Consider the following 16962-nt stretch of genomic DNA (forward strand, 5'->3'; position numbering starts at 1 on the left):
TAGAAAGGCTGTCTCCTATCTGCAGGCACTGAGGTAATTCAAATACTTATCCCATGAGGCTCACAAGACATGACCAACACCACAGCGTGGTGTTGGTTCCATGTGGATGGCAGCTTCTGAAAGTAAACAAATGTTTCTGACAGGGAGCAAATTCCTGTGAAGAGCTGTAAGGTTCCTTTGCCAAAATTTAGCCTTGACCTAGAACATCAAATTGTTAAAAAAAAAAAAAAATTCCCATTTAGGGAACATATAGGAAATATATAGGGTCATATACAGGGAATAGAAATGTCCTTTTGCCTCCAATTATCACATAATTAACCATTCAGCCAGCTGCTGAAGTTACCATTATCTCAGGTCTGCTCTAGTATTTGTTTCACCACTCCCTTAAACAGACCTGTGACATTATAATAAATTTAAAAACAGAAGAGTAGCATAAGGTACATACATAGCGTAAAATCCCCATTATAAAAGGGAATTTCATATTACAAAATGTTAGCAGATAGAGCAATCAAGTAAACTGCTATTATAGCAGAATAAACAGTCAATAAACACTCAGTGCACAGCTGAGAGGGGGGACAGGGTCTGTACCTGCACCAGCCACTAGTAAAATAATTTGTAAAGCTACAGTCTCAGACTGACAGACACAAAGCAAACACGCAAACAAAGATCAAAGATTGGTCACGGAAAGGAAAAGAAAACAAAACAAGAAAAAGAGGATCATAAAGTGACAAAACTATCAGAAAGACTCGAGTAAAAGTAACTCTTGTGAGACTAAAATGACTGAATTTCTGAAGTATATTATTAACAAGATATTAAGAGGCTATCATAGAAATGAGCATTAAACTGCTCTTCTGTCTGAGGGAGATGATGCCTCTGTTCGAGGCTCAGAAACTCAAGGCAGTGCAGCCAGTCCTGGTCTCTGCTGCAGACTCGCAGCTTCCCTCACCCAGCACCACACCGTGGGAGAAAGGCAGCACTGCACCTTTCCACCGCCAAACTTCAGCATGTGACTCTTGGCCTGCATTTCTGTCACTTGTTTGCATCTTATTTCCTCGTGACGGGCTTCTTCCACGGCTTCTTAAACAACAACAACAAAAGATAACCTTTCTCCCAAATATACTGACTCAAAACACACTCCTTACCAATCTCTGCCTTCCAACCACAGGAGACCCATCCCAGAAACATACCCAAACAGACAGGGGGCAACTTGATGATCTTTTTCCTCTCCATTGGCATGTCACTCCACGTGCGAGGGCTGGGAGGCTGCCAAGCCCTCCTGGACCACTTCCTATCACCTCTCTCCACCACTCAGATCCAGATGTGCTGTAAAATTGTGTAAGAAGTCTCACAGTTGTCAGTTGCACTCAGTATGGGTGCAAGAGATCAAATCTTTTATACTGAGATGTAACAGGCTACCACACCCAGAATCTGATCTATTTATTTTGGAGAGTAATAAATCAACTCCCACCCCAATTCCACCTTGAACTCTCCTACTGATATGCTAAGAAAATTTTTAACTCCCCCTGTCTATGTCACACTGAAAGGATGCCAGAGAGATCATGTCAGCAGAAATAGTAAATGATAATTCCATTAAATGAGGAATTAAATTATTTGTCCAATATCCTTCACCTCTGCTTATTATCTTCCAGAAACAGAATTAAAGAAGAGTAACCTCAGTCTTACAGTGAGCTCCTTCAAGAATATATATATATATATATGTTGTTACATATATGTAACAACTCATATTACAAGAGAGTAATGGAGTTCTGGATGCTTGTAACATAAGCCATGTCTGGGATAGAGGATACAAATGTGAGATTTGAGACAGACACTGAGACCAAGAAATTTGAGAAAGCTAAAACATTTAATGCAATAAAGGAGGAGACAGCTTAAGGCTGCTAATTAAAACTTGGCAGTTAATCATTATGGTATCTAATAACTCCCATTCATGTAATCTCTGTCCTAGCTTAGCCAACCTTTCCTCAAAAAAGCAGCACCTTAAAATGGGTTACATAACAAGCAGTAGAGTTGCAAAGCTCAGACGTATGCTGAGGTTAAATAGATGTGCATCTTTGTATTAAACCACAGACATACTAAAAAAACATTTTAAAGGGCAATTAAGGCCTAAAATGTTTATAAGTGATATTGTGCTGCAACAAGGCCAATGCCCAGCAAAATCAACCTCAGCCTACAAATAATGGGAGATCCTGGCAGAATGTTCGATACTGATTTTGCAATACTTTCACCGGAAAAGTTCAAAACAAGTTGACCTTCAAAACATCCTTTCAAGCTCATCTGTTTGCTCTGGAGTTTAGAGAGATTGAGGCATCTGGGTAAATTGAAGGGGAGAGGTCTCTGTAACAGCTGAGATAACCTTCTCAGGTCTCACTGGTATTTTGCTCTGGGGTGGACTTCTTGTTACTATCTAAACAGGTATTAACTGGGAGTCTTTTTATAAAGACAAGTGCTATTTTATATTTAGGCATTACTAAAAGGGACAGTTCTCAGTAAGGAGCTTTCTGCGAATGAAATATCACTAGTCTTAATATATACTATTCTCATAATTGCAGTCATTAGAACAACAAAAGGAATGAAACTATTAAAAAACTAAACAGAAAATGTTACTCAAAACACTTATTAGAGCTGTATTAACGTGGCAGTTGTCAGACAAGACCGTCGATGTTAGAGACTCAGTGTTCTTCAGACAATTATACCTATTTCCTGCAGAATTCCAGAAAATGTCACTTGCATCTCAATCATTTGGCTTTTCCTCAAGCCCAGGGTGGGACCGCGGGCAGCCCCAGCCCAGCGCCAGCGGGTGGCAGCAGCGACCCAGCGACCGCAGCAGACGCGCTCCTCCTGCTTATCACGGATCAGCATTTTCAACGCATTGTAAGGCTCATTTTAAGTCTCCCTCCTTCCATTTGCTTTTGTTTGGTTTTGTTCCAATGGGAAATGCATAACATGCATGAGTGAGCAGGTGGATTAATTGAAAGCTTTCATAATTTTTTCTTTGACTGAGAAAACTAACCTTGAAATGGTCAGGCACAACCATTAAGTACCAGTACTTTGTGTACCACTGATAAGATCACGTTTTCAATTACAAGGCAACATCTTCTGAGAAAAGCGACACAGCTCCGTAAAAAAAAAAAAGCTTTTAGGTCACTACTCATTCTGCAAACAAAATACAGAAGCCAGGACTTCTCCACAAGAGATTTGGTGGGAGGGCAGGCTCCAGCTGAGAGGGAAGCTGGAGGCACAGATTTGTCAGGAGGTTCAGCAGACCCAATAGCCATTATTTCTTAATTTAAAGGTACTAATTAAATACATAGTGTATCTCCTTTCAGTACAGATACATAAAACTCACAAAATTATGCATTTTGTTCTTCCAGTTCCAGGAAGTACCTACATACATATATATTTAACTTAGACTAATTTCAAAACAGGAAGTGTGTGTCATCTGTACACACTTCTACACATTTATAATCCTTTAAACACTCTCAAAATAAACTACTTTACCAGAAACTTCTTTTGCACTGCAAACCTGTCTTGGCCCTTTTTAAAAACACCTGAATTTCTGAATCTAAAACTGATTGATTTTCAATGTAAGATTAAAGCTATTTCCTTATACATGCACTTCAGATTAATTGCAACAAACCAAAAAAATGTGTGATTATATAAAAAATTGAATTGTAGCATATTTATTTGACTGTATGCTGAAGTCACAGCCAAGACCCCTACTAACAACCTTGGCAAAAGAAAAAAAGCCCAAACACCAAGCCTCCTCACTCACACTTGGTACATTTATTCCTGCTCTGTCTCAGCTATTGATCCTCTTCTCAAACACTGTTTTGACTCATTCCCCTAATCCTTAACCAAACCTTCCCAGTCAGAAGAGGCTACAGGTACTCCAAGAAGGAGTCCTCAAAACAGAAACGGCACTCACCCACAAATATAAAAGCCACAGTCCTCTACTATTCACTAGGTCTAGGCTCTTGACTTTAAACATGGATAAGGTCCTTAATTCCAGTGGTGAAACAGTGGGACACAGAAGAACATAAAGACTAGATACAGTGTTAGAAGACCAGGAATTTGAGAACAGACCTAGGTGAATGCAGTGAGACACAACATGTGTAAGAAGGATAGAAATGTGTAGACTAGAATGTTGATGGGTCTTATGGCGCTCATTTGGAGGAACCGCCTGAGAAGAAAGAGAGGGTCACCTTGTTTGGCTATCCTTTGGTCCCACTTTGTGTTTGGAGACAAGTGAAGAAATACTCACCCATCCACCTGACTGCTGTGTATGTCCTGTTCACCAGGAAGCCTTGCTGGGATTGCACTCTCACCCCACAAATCCCATCATGAGAGATTGCAAAAAACCTAGAGATTCGTGGCATAAGGAAAACTACTGCTTGCAACAGCAGTATTTCCTGTGGGAGACCTGCATCCCCCACCTTCTTCTCAGCTACCAGCTCTGTAGAGATGTTAAATGATCATCAGCCTCTAAATCTGCCTGCGAGCCTCTCCTTGCCTCCTCCATCTCCACTTCAACAAACTGTTGAGACTATACCGTCCTTCTGTCCCCTCGCTTGGTGCTCTCTGATGACCAGCTTATTCTCCAACACCATAAACAGTCTGAACAGAAGATCAGTTGCTAAAAAGAGCTGATTTATTCTCTTCAAAAGGGTTGGTTTCCCACAGGGTTTCCATGATCCTCTTCAGCTGAATGATGATGACTCATCACAATAATCATGCTGTTGACCCTTGGCACTGCTCAACAGACGAATCAAATGCTTCTTGGTCGTAGAGGTGGTCAGCCCTTCTCTGGGGCCTGCAGTAAAGCTGTTTTGCTCAGCCGTAGTGGCAATGCTACCTGGCTGGCAGAAGTTCCTGGGGAGAAGGAGCCACTCCACCGCAGCACCAGCTATGAATGAACAACCTTCAACTGCCCTACTTTTCCCTGAGCCCTAGGTAGAGCTCAGGCTCACGCTGAGCCTGGCAAGGGCTGACTGCACAGGGAGTGATCAGAGGCAGCAGTTACGAGATAGTGGAATCTCTGCTTGAGGCATTGAGCTTTCTCTCCTCCAGTGGGAGGATGCATTCTGTCTGACTTGGACTCTGGCAGGCTTATGACTTTGGCTCTGACTTATTCTTATGACTTTGCTAAATAATCATAGTAAGCTGGGAAACAGAATGCCACAGGCAGTGGCTACAGAAGAGCTGTCAGGCACTAGAGTGAGACTTTTGTTTTCTCACTGATAAGAAAAGGAAAGAAAAATAACAGTCACAGAAAAGTGAATGAAGAAGTATTTTGTTTGAGAGTGAGACCAGAATTGTGATGAAGCACCAGAGGATTTCAAGTGTTCATGACCAGCAGTCAGAACTGTAAGTTCTTTCTCCTCCATGCCAACTCACTGAACAGTCACTCTTGAACCTGGAATTGCTGGTGGAGAATTCATCCACAGACTTCCAAGAGAACCTATGCAGACAGAGGGCATGCAGGGAGAGACAGACCCAGGTTTTACAGAAGATTTCAGTAGAGGAAAAATCTCTCTAAAAGAGGAAACTGAAGCCATGATGAATAATGACAATAATCATTGACACTTTTCACTATGAGAAGAAATAAAACTTTAAGTTTCATCACGTTCACCAGAGCAATTCAGTGAGAAACTAGATTTTCTTATTTTTGAAGATGGACATTTGTATTGTATGCAGTGGAAAGTGTATACACATTGTTATAATTATCATTAAAATAACTTTGAATTTGTGAATATTTAATTGTTAATTGCTGTGAAAAATAGAATTACTTTCATGCTGTAAAAACTTAATCTGGTACTGATTATTTGTTTGCATTGTTTTTCAACCACATTCATAACAAGGAGCCATTCCCTGTGATTTCACAAATTTCACCAAATCCTTTGTAGACTATTTCTCCAAATCACAAGCTTGTTTAACATCCACTGTTTTCATTCTACAATTTTACATTGTATTCATTTCATAGAAGTGAGACTGCCAAATGTTTCAGATATCACACATTAATGGTTCTGACTTGTGAACAGAGTACCAGCAGTGGAAAGAAACCCTGAGAGTCATTTGCCTATTACCCCCTGAAAATAAATTGTTCCATCTTCTCTGTTCTTGTTGCCATAGTTATAATCTGCTGGTAATTCTACAGTTTTGTTAACTAAGGTAAACCATAAATATGTGTTAAACTGGAAAATAATTCAACTATTTACACTATAAATGTAATCCACTTTATTTGATCCTTTAGCTGCTGCAGTACACCAAGTTTGCACAGGGACTTACAGGTCTACAAACATCTAATTAAACAGATAGGAAATGGATAAAAACACTAACAACTGAAAGAGGAGGGGGGAAAAAAATCAGAAATTCCTGACTGATAGTAATGCGTTCCTCCAAATGCAGATGTGATGAAAAGGATTTGGCTGAAAGTCAATCACATCTTTCACCCTCAAGTTTTTGACACAGAAGCAAAAATGCAAATGCAATAAAATGGACACTGCTGGTCCAAAATTCTAGTCTTAAGCAAATCAGAGATGTTGGTGACCATTATTTTACTATTCTTCCACAAATGCCTGAAAGATGTGACAATATATGCAAAATATATCACTGAAGTTCCAATTAATTTTAATCAAAAGGAGTAAAAATTACTCCAGTTTGGGCGAAGTGCGGCCTTTCTGAGCAAAGCAGAGAACTGTTAAAAAGTATTTTTGAATACTAATTTCTAATTCTTATAGTTCTGGCTTCTAGGGATAAAAACGTAACTTTAAAAATGTTAATCCACAAATCCCTGTACATGCTGATACTGGCAGATGCATTATCTTCTCAAGAACAAACTATCAAGAATGTGGGGGGAAAGGACACAGCTGTATAATTCTGTGATATTTAAGGATACACAGAAAATCCTCACCTTGACCTTTTCTACCTCTCTCACCACAAATCTAATAGTGACAAGCTCTATAGCAAGTTGAGACTAGATTTTGAAATCTACATAAGACTGGGCCACTGCTCATTTCCCATACTTATCCAGTCATTTTGTGCCCCGTTTCCTAGCATTCCTAGCAGGAACAGGAAGATATGGAGGAAGTGCAAGAGCAGAGGTAAATAATTAATCAGTAAGCTTCCTTTTCTTCGGGGGCAATTTCAATGACTGAGTGTCAAGCAAAGATTTATTGTATTTCTTTGCCAAGTTTGATGACAGCTTGTTGTAGCTACTGGGAAACCTTCCTTCAAAGAAAACAGTTTTAAAGTATGTACTATTTAAGAGGACGAGCAACTTCTCATAAGATCTAACATACTGTAAATTTCTAATGCTTTGTATCTGTGGTAAGTATGACTTTGCTTAAGATTCAACAACAAACCTCAAGCAAATCTCTGTAATAAACAGGAAATATTCTTATTCCCACAATTAGCACTTCCGTTTTCTCTTCATAAAGGGGTTTCCTTCCCAGAGTCTCTGAAAAATTTCATGGATGCCAAACCCTTTTTTCAGGGCATAGATACTAAACAAAGGAGAGACCAGTCTCTTTATTTTGACTTCCACCCAAACAAATGTCTGTAAATGATAGAGGTATGATAATCAAAAAACAGTAAGTTTGTTATCCTTTCCTGTACCACAAGAGAGCATCACAGAAGTCTCTGCATCATGAACTTGCACACTTTTTTTCATTTTTTGATGACGATTTTTAATTATTTAAATGGAATATTTATTATAATTTAATGTATTTTAACAATTTTTCTTGTTGTAACTACACCATCCATTCTTGAAAGAATGTCTGATAAACTATGATAAATAGATGATCATTACTATAACAATATGAGAGGAAGTGGAACCTTCCAAAGAGGTTTGGCAGTCCAAAAAATTTCTGTCAGTCTTGAGTGGTCTTCACAATGCTTGGCAGAATACAGGCTCCTAAAATCCATCTGACCTCTTCCTTATGACAAGCATTACAAAGGACTAACTGTCTACAGAAAACTGAATCTGTCTCTCAAATAACTTCTCCCATGTCTATCAGCAGAACTGAACTCCTAGTCATCAAGAGTTTCTCTCCTAGGCATTCTGCCACAGCAACAGACATTCTCTGTCACATCCAGAAAGTGGCCTGAACCTTTAGCAGTAGGAACCGGGCATGGAATCAGTGCTGGAAACTGCTGAACAGCGATGAGGTTTGGACACTGCACAGAAAGACATCCATCACTAGAAATGTTCTCCTAGAGACACATTTATATCCCTCTGCAGGGGTTCTGGTGACCCTGGACAGAGCCCTCCTGATGGTGCTGTGGGGAGGCTCCACTGGTGCTGATTCCCCTTTCCCACACAAGCTGTCTTCAAGCTGAGCCACAACTGCTTGTCTCCCACATGAGCTATGGATTGTGCCTGTGCCTGGCCACCAGCCCCATGGACACACAGGCTGCCCCTCAAGCCTGGCCTCAGCCCTGCCTCATGTCTATGGACTTGCCTGGTGATTGCTGGGCAGTACCTTACCCTGGGTGTCTGACCAGACCTGCCCTGCCCACTGTGCCCAGACACCACAGCTCCCTGGCTATCCAGGCACTTCCCTCCCCTATGCTCCCCTCCTCTATGTTTACACACACCAGCCTGGTTGCTCCCATTTGAGGAATACATCCACCCTGAGTCATGGGACAGGAGGTGAGCCAAAGCAGTAAACCACAGTCAAAGGAGCACTATTAAGGTTATCACCACTTTCAGTTACCTTCTGATTCTGTGGAAAATAAAGTATCCTGCATTTTGAGATGGAATGGAAGCTCTCAGAGATTTGGTTTTTTTGACAAGGTCAGCACCAGGAGACCCTTCAAGAATCACAGAAGGGCTTGAGTTAGAAGGGACCTTTAAGATATCTAGTTCCAACCCCATGGGCAGGGATGCCATCCACTAAATCAGGTTGCTCAGGGCCCCATCCAGCCTGGCCCTGAACACCTCCAGGGATGGGGCATCCACAACTTTTCTGGGCAACCTGTTCCAGTGCCTCACCACTCTCATAGTAAAGAATTTTTTCTTAACTTCTAATCTAAATCTCTCATCTTGTGGTTTAAAACTGTTCTCCCTTGCCCTGTCACTATCTGCCCATATAAAAAGTCACTTTCCCTCTTTTTTGTAAGTCCCCTTTAAGTAGTGGAAGGCTGCAGTGAGGTCTCCCAGGAGGCCTCTCTTCTCCAAGGTGCCATTCTTTTTTCTCTGAGACTCGGTGTGCTTGGGGAGAATCAACACATCCAGCTTCTTTGAGAAAAGTTTTTAGGATAATAAGGGCTCAAAAAGGCTCAGAGGGACAGGCAAACCATAAGACATTTTATTCTTATCAAGTAACAGTCAGAACCAGATGTCCAGCCTGAGAATGCCCAGAAGGTGCAGTTCCTTCAGAGAGTTACACTGGGTATCTTGGAAATCAGTTACATAAATTGCCTCTGTGAAAGATATTGTCCAATGAACAGAAGAGGTTCACTGGCACGGAGCAAAGCTTTTGGCAGAATAAAGTGTACCTAGTCAAGCTGCAACAGGAATGTACATATTTTCTTTGATCAGGCCATTATTTTAATAATACAACCTATTTTCTGAGCTATTCTCTTGAAATTTAAAAGAAGCTAAAAACGTAGGTCAAGTGAAACCATGGCCCTGATTTCCTACATAAAGCTTTTCAACTGCAACTTGATGCGATTTTTCAAATTTGAATTGTTATTAAAGACTCAAAAGTCCTTAGGAAAATTACTTTCTCTTCTGCATGTAGCAACGAACTGCTTAAACTCTAGTAAGAGAATTAAGCTTTCAGTTAATATTTACTGTTAGACTGATTCTTAAACTATAAAGTATATTATTGGCTATGTTAATATATAAAAATTTCTAAACATGCAATAGCTGTGAGATGAGCAAGATAGAAGATGTATATTTAGATGAACAATATCTATAAAACATTTCAGCATCTCAAAAGAAAATTATGCAGTTTTAAGAACAGCTTACATTAAATAAAGCAGAATGTGAAGTAGATGTCACCAATAGCTTTGCAAAACATTCAAGTTTTCCTTAGTATTGAAAGTTTGATACTTTGGATCAAGAATTTCCAACATTTCATTCATGGTAAGACTCTGTATGGATGGCAAGTCAGACAAGGGGCTACAATAACAAAATTTAAAGTGGAGCAGCGCCATAGCTCTGGTTAACTCTAGAAGATGTATTGCTGCATTTTTTGATGTCACAAAGACAAGTCACAAGAATGTCACAAGGCTGAAGGAGCAGCTGAAACCTGGAAGGTACATGTCCCATCTCAGGATGATCTCTCTCATCAGACACAGTGCTTCTGCCCTGGGAGGAACCAGAAAACAACAAAAGCCCAGCACTGTCTTGGTTCTGTCCTGACAATGTTCACAGGTAAAAGTTTTGAAGAAATTCTGTTTCAAGAGCCCCTACTCCGTAGGTCCACTAAAAATACTATCATGAGATTATTATATCTTTCAGCTAAAAGTCCTAAAAGGTCATCTTCTAGGCTATAAAATAGGCTACAAGACATAATTTTTCAAAAACCCTGAACCAACATTGACATAGTATCTCCAAACATGCTTTCTAAAGAGAAAATTTCCTCTTTTACCAGTTTTGTAAATTTTATAAAATTTATAAAATTACTATAAAAAACTGCTAACAGGTAACAACTAAAGCGTACTTGTATCCTCTAAAAACATTAAAAAGAAAATATGTAGAAAGTTAAAATAATATATTTAAAGCAAATTTAGTTTGAGAGCTTGACAGCAACTGTATATCTTGGAAAAAAACCCCATTTTTATGCATTAGGTGACTATGATACCTTTTCTTCTCTGATAAGATTTATCCGTTGTCTCAAGTAACCAAAAAGAACTGAAGGAGTAAAAAATGGTGCTATTAATAAGCCCATACAGATTGAGTTATGATCTTTCTGTATTTTTCCTCCCTCTTACTTTATTCTCTGATTCTATTACCACATCAACTTTTGCACTTGTTGGTGTGTGGAAAAGATTATATGCATAAACCAATTAGAAGATTGGAAGCGCTTTCCTCCTGTAAGATAGAAAGCTAGTTTACTCGTAGTGAACGAGCTAATTGAGTACTAGCAAGCTGGCAAGCTTTTTATATACCACCACAGACAACTAGAACAGCCAGGCAGAGAATCTAATCTATTACATAAGCATTACACAAGGACATTAACTGGCTCTTTCCTGCAGCAATGCCAAATTTAATTCAGATATGCTCTGGGTTTCATTATATCACATCCTGTGTTTGCAGTTAATATGCAAGACATAACTGGCACAGGTTATTTGAAAGAGCTTATGCCAAAGAAAGCATATTTCTGAAGAAGCTGTCAAGGTAAAAGGTAACATTGTAGTTCCACTGCAGTTTGCTTGAGGTAAAAAAAATTACTATGAATAAAGGACTTTCTCCATTAAATCTTTATCAGATTTACCTGAACATTTAAAAAAACAATAAATACTGTCCTAGAAATGGATGAGCCTCAAAAGATCAAGCTGTCTAGTTTAGAATGGAGCTTATTGTAAGAGATCAGCTGATGTACCAAGACCACACTTAGATCCTGCCCGAAGTGAATCCTTCTGTGATACGTCACTAATATACTAACAAGTAGCTCTTGTACAAATGTACCCCCTTAACCTCTGCTAAATCCTGCTTATCCCTGGAACATGTCCCTGATGGCAAGGTTGAGCAGCTGGACAAATTATGTCTCTCTCCATTTAAATGGAAAGGTTTTCAAAGAAGTAATCAAACAGTAAGTGCACTTAGTGGGTATGCTTTTCTGAAGTCTATATGATAAAATCATATATCTGTCAATGTCAAAGGCACAGCACCCTTGACAAAAAACAATAGCAGCCATGGCAGACTGACAGATTCAAAGGCAGATTAAGAGGAGAGATGAGAAGAAGTGGCCTCTGAACATGGATATGATGTCAATGAAATACATATATTTTCCATCCTCTTTACTTTGTCTTTGCAAGGTCCTGGTTCCTTAGGACAGCATATAAATTGTGTACTCATGCTTTAAGCAAGACAAAAAATACAGGATGGGAGTGGGAATAGCAACTGGGCTCTGCATTTGCCTTTCTTCCTTTCTGTCATATATGTTTTTAATCCAGGTTTTTTTACCAATCAGACTTCTAAAGAAAAATTCAATACATTAATCATGAAGAATGCATTGTCCAGGGTGAACATCACAGAGCATTAAAGTAGGAAAAAGGTTCCTGTATTCATTCTAACTGAGCCTCTATTCTTGAACTTCTGATCTTCATTTGTTAGAAATCAGATCAGGTAAGGATCTAAGACACACAAGACTTTCTATCAAAAGGAAATAGGAGAAAAATCAGGCAAGCCAGAGCTCTCATTTAGCTAGAAGAGCCCTAGAATTGAAACAGCAATAGAAGCACAATAGGCCTAAAAGCACAGAAAGATCAAAGAGCGAGCACTGCAATGAGTCCAGGACAAAACAAGCAGTGAACGTAGGCATATTGTCAAGGCCAGACTCAGCAACAGGCATCAGTCCAATTCCTTAAAGAGTGACACCAATTTGGCCAAAGACAGCAATAACAAAATGGCCACATGTTAGCTAACCTCTCTTGTGACAGATTATCACGCTGAATAAGCATATGTGATCCTAGGGATTATACCTAGTTTAGATCAACAAGAGACAAAGGAATCCCCTGGTTTATCTAATGGGCTGTGCATGAGAGGACATCTACTCCAGAAATCTTACACCTGCTTACATAAAATTATTCAATAAAATCTAAGTTCTATGCCACACCATAGTGTGATTTTTGAGAATGCACAAACTCACCCACACATCAAAATAAAGGTGAATCAGCAAATAATTTTAAAACAGGCCTGTATGGTCTAATCCTGCATTGTGAATATGGGAGATGAAAAAAGTACGAACTGAAACAAGATAGCATATGGGGCTAAGACATAAGCAATTATTAGAAAAATCCCAAATAATCTACATTAGAGATAGCTAGGACCATGGTTCTCATAGTCCCTCTATTAAAAAAAATCTTCAGAGGATGCTCGGATACAAGAGGAAAAATACTGCAGAATGTCTAGAAACAGTATCTTCCAAAACCAGTACAAACAAAAGGATCCAGAAAGAACACTATACATGTACCATGTAATGAAGAAAAGAAATAAAATAATGAAAAAACCCAACCCCAACAGTATTACAAACAATGCCAGGTAATGGTTTTGTCCACTGTACCAGAAATGCCTTCAAAAATCAGAGTACACTGCAGCCTGCTTACATAAGCATCCCACAGAAGCTACTCTTCAGGAATAGGTCTTAAAATGTACATTGCATTTTCCTTCAGCCATGAGGGGTGATCAGCAAGAACTAACCATGCATCTTGGGAAAACACAAACTAGATGCCAAAGCAAAATTGACTGTGTAACTGTGAGATCAGAATTTTCCACAGGAAAATAAAAGCACCAAGACAAAGCAGAAAATAAAACTGCCGACTCTATCCATTAAGTTTGAAATTACAAATCTGGATGTTCTACAGTTAGAACATGCTATCCCAAGAGATCCATATATACTGTTCTTTACCCGAATGCTGAACACTGAAAATGCTAAGCACTATTACAAGGAGAGAATCGGTGGAGATAATTCTTAAAAGGAGAATATTTCCAAAATTACTCTAAGGTCTGCAGAGGAAGAATTAAAGCAACACCTTTTGTCCTGTCATCACAAAACAATGACTCTCTCTTCTCTTTCCTCTTTCCTTTTCTTTCTTTTTCTGCTAGAGTGAAAATATAAATTAGCCACATGAAAGAGATAGTAGACTAAGTTTCTTAATGGTAAATCAAATTAGGGATAGGCAAGCATGGTAGTAGTGACAACAGCAAATTGTAAGACTCAGAATGGTATTGAATCAAAGGTAGATAGCCTTACAGAAACATAAAGTAATGCTTGCAACATTATGCCAGCTCAGAACTTATTTTAAAAAATCCTCCAGTGCAATTGTAGAATTTCAGCTGATTCTTTACACTACAAACTTTATATTACAATTTTCTAGTGTGAGAGAGTCCAGTAGCATCCCTTAACAGCACTCTTTAAAACAGAGCAGCTCTGAGCACAAGCAGAAAAAGGAGTCGAACTAGCCTTGCACGTTTGAGGCATTTCCTGGTAGCCACTGACTTTCAAATAGGGATTGACCTTAAACTACCAAATACTGTTCCATATTCAAAATCCTAGGTGTCCCACAACATGAGATAAAACATTTTCATAACAGATGAGCTTTCATCTCCCAGCTGTTTGTTGTATCAAATAACCTCATCAGGGTGATAAACTTCCCACTTCTGTGCCTGCACTCACTTTGCAAGAGATGGAACAGAACAGAATTGTTCATGGAAGACATGACAAATCTGTTATTTATATTATTTGGTACTATAGGAAAAGCAGATGGAATACTGAGCTAAATTGTAAACTACTGCAAAAAAAAAAAAAAAAGTCAGGGCAAAGATAATTATCAGAATAGGACAGAATAGGATGAAAAAATTTTGGAACCCGTTCTGAAAATACGTGGGCCAATTCTTTAGCAAAAAGCTAAACTGCAAGGAGGGACCTAAAAGCTACAAACAGTAAGCAAGAATTTGGAGGCTTGATGGTGTAAGTGTAATGAATTCTTACTAGCATTTTCACAAACAAGCCATAATAATAATTAAAATTGTATTTTCTCTATCTGGCCAGCAAAGCTAATTTTCATAGTATTTTTTTTTAATTGCTGCAGTAATCAGGCCATTCAACACTGCTGACAATGTGGTGCTGATATGAAACTCATTTTTTCTAGTCTTCAATCACAAGAGCAAAAAGCTTTTGACAGTTGTCTTCAATTTTTCTCTTACACCTTTTATTTTACATACACCACATCCAATCACACAACTTCTCTGAGTATATTCAGTATATTCAAAACAGGATTATTTATAAAGCCTCATAATTTCACTCTGTCTGACTGCCTTTCCACCTAGATTTTTGTCTGATTTACCCACACCTAAAAAGAGAAGAAATACTTACATTCAAGGCAAAGACGAGAAAAAAAACCAAACATCTGAGTAGCAAGAATGACTTTGTCCTCCTTGATTAGCAAGCAAAAGAAAATGAGCTACCAGAATATGCATTGTTTTGAGGCACCTTCTGACAGATTTTCAATTTCTCTCCCTCTCTGCCATGTTGGTTTGGTAGGCAATATCTCACTTGCCCACACAAACCCACCCGTGTGTCCTACAGATCCACTTCTGGTAAGGTGATATCCAACTGAATGGAGTAAGGGAGTTGGCCTCACATTTCTGTTGGTCTATCCACAGTCTTGAAAAGCCAAAAAGGAACTAAATAATCTTGAAAGACAAGTTTTAAGCAATATTCCCAAACCTTTGCGAGGCCACTGATTATGTGTCACTCTTCAGAGTTTCACTTATAAAATAAATATAGGCATTAACTGGGAATATTAGACTTCTTTTTAATCAATTGCAATGTAGCATTGCTCTAAAAGGAGGAGACTACAAAAGCAGAAAAAACATATAGTCTTGAATTAATTGCAAATACAGTATTTTGCACACACATCCCAACCACTCCTTTTAGTCCCTGAAGCCTCACGGCCGGCAATGCTCTACAGGATTTCTACTCGCCCCTCTTCCATGCCTCCTCCCATCCACTGGCCACAAGACAAATTTCAATTTAATCTCCATAAGATAGAGTCTCCATAAGACAGAGTCTCCATGAGAGACTTTTAAGAAAATCCAGGATCTAGAGATTTCATTTAAGTGTGTCTAAAATAAAATGAATAGGACAGCTTTCCTATCAAATCAATTATCTGAGCTCTGCAACCACAGGCAAACAATATAGCCACAATTTATATCCATGGAAAGATGATGGAGAAAATCATCCTGAAAACCATTTCCAAACACATGAAGGGAAAAAAGGAGATTGGGAGCAATCAGTATGACTTTGCAGAAGGAAAATCATGCTTTAGCAATCTGATAACCTTCTACACAGTGAGCAGCCTGTTGGATGAGGGGACAGGGGAGCTCAAGCTGTTTACCTCAACTTGAGTTAAGGCAGACCCTGTAACATCCTCAAAGACAAGATGACAAATTAAAGGCTAGATAATTACACAGCTTGAAAATTGACTGAATGGCCAGGCTTGCCGGGTGGTGATCAGCAGCACAAAGTCCAGCTGGGGGCGAGTCACAAGTGGTGTAATCCAGGGATCATTACTGGGGTTAATACTGTTTAACAGCTTCACTAATGATCTGAAATGATGTGACAGAGTGCACCTCAGCGAGTTCACAGATGATGCAAAACTGGGAGGAGCAGCTGAAACACCATGGTAGTTGTGCTACCATGTGGGACCTTGCCAAGCTGGAAAATTGGTTCAAGAGGAACCTCATGAATTTTGATAAAGGAAATACAAAGTCCTGAAGAGAACTGTGGAGAAGAATAAACACAGACACCATATACACTGGGGACCAACCTGCTGGAAAGAAGCTCTGCAGAGAAGGCCATTGGAGTCCTGGTAGACAACAAGCTGATCACAAAGCAGTAATGCACCTTTCACAGAAAAGAAGGCCAACATCATCCTGGGTAATATGAAGTGCAATGACTATAGGTCAAAGCAAGTGATCCTCCCCCTCTGTTCAGCACTTGTGTGGCCACAGTTTGGAGCACTGCACAATGAGGACTGGACTGCCCAGTACGAGAGACATGGACTTAATGGAGTGAGTCCAGCACAGAGGTTAAAGGACTGAAGCATCTGTTGTTTGAGGAGAGGCTGAGACTCTTCAGCCTGGAGAAGAGAAAGCTCAGGTCCATCAATGGGTCTAATGGGTTGGGTGAGGGTATAGCTCAGAGCATCATCCATACTCATCACAGGGGGAGTTGGACCAGATGACCTTTAAAGGTCCCTTCCAAC

At 39.4% G+C, this 16962-nt stretch overlaps 1 protein-coding gene across 6 annotated transcripts in view; it reads right to left on the reverse strand.

Moving 5' to 3' along the window:
* The window catches only part of TRMT9B (tRNA methyltransferase 9B (putative)), a 120317-nt gene that overhangs the window by 78523 nt on the left and 24832 nt on the right, over positions 1-16962 (reverse strand). The window contains exon 1 of one of the 6 annotated variants that reach the window (XM_069014046.1): positions 1188-1300. The exons of the other annotated variants lie outside the window; for them this stretch is intronic. The gene's annotated coding sequence lies outside the window, so the exon portion shown is untranslated. Of the gene's footprint in view, positions 1-1187; positions 1301-16962 lie in introns of those variants that run through there. 6 annotated transcript variants of the gene reach the window in all.

This window comes from Aphelocoma coerulescens, chromosome 4 (genome assembly GCF_041296385.1).
Source record: "Aphelocoma coerulescens isolate FSJ_1873_10779 chromosome 4, UR_Acoe_1.0, whole genome shotgun sequence".
Lineage (NCBI taxonomy): Eukaryota > Metazoa > Chordata > Aves > Passeriformes > Corvidae > Aphelocoma > Aphelocoma coerulescens.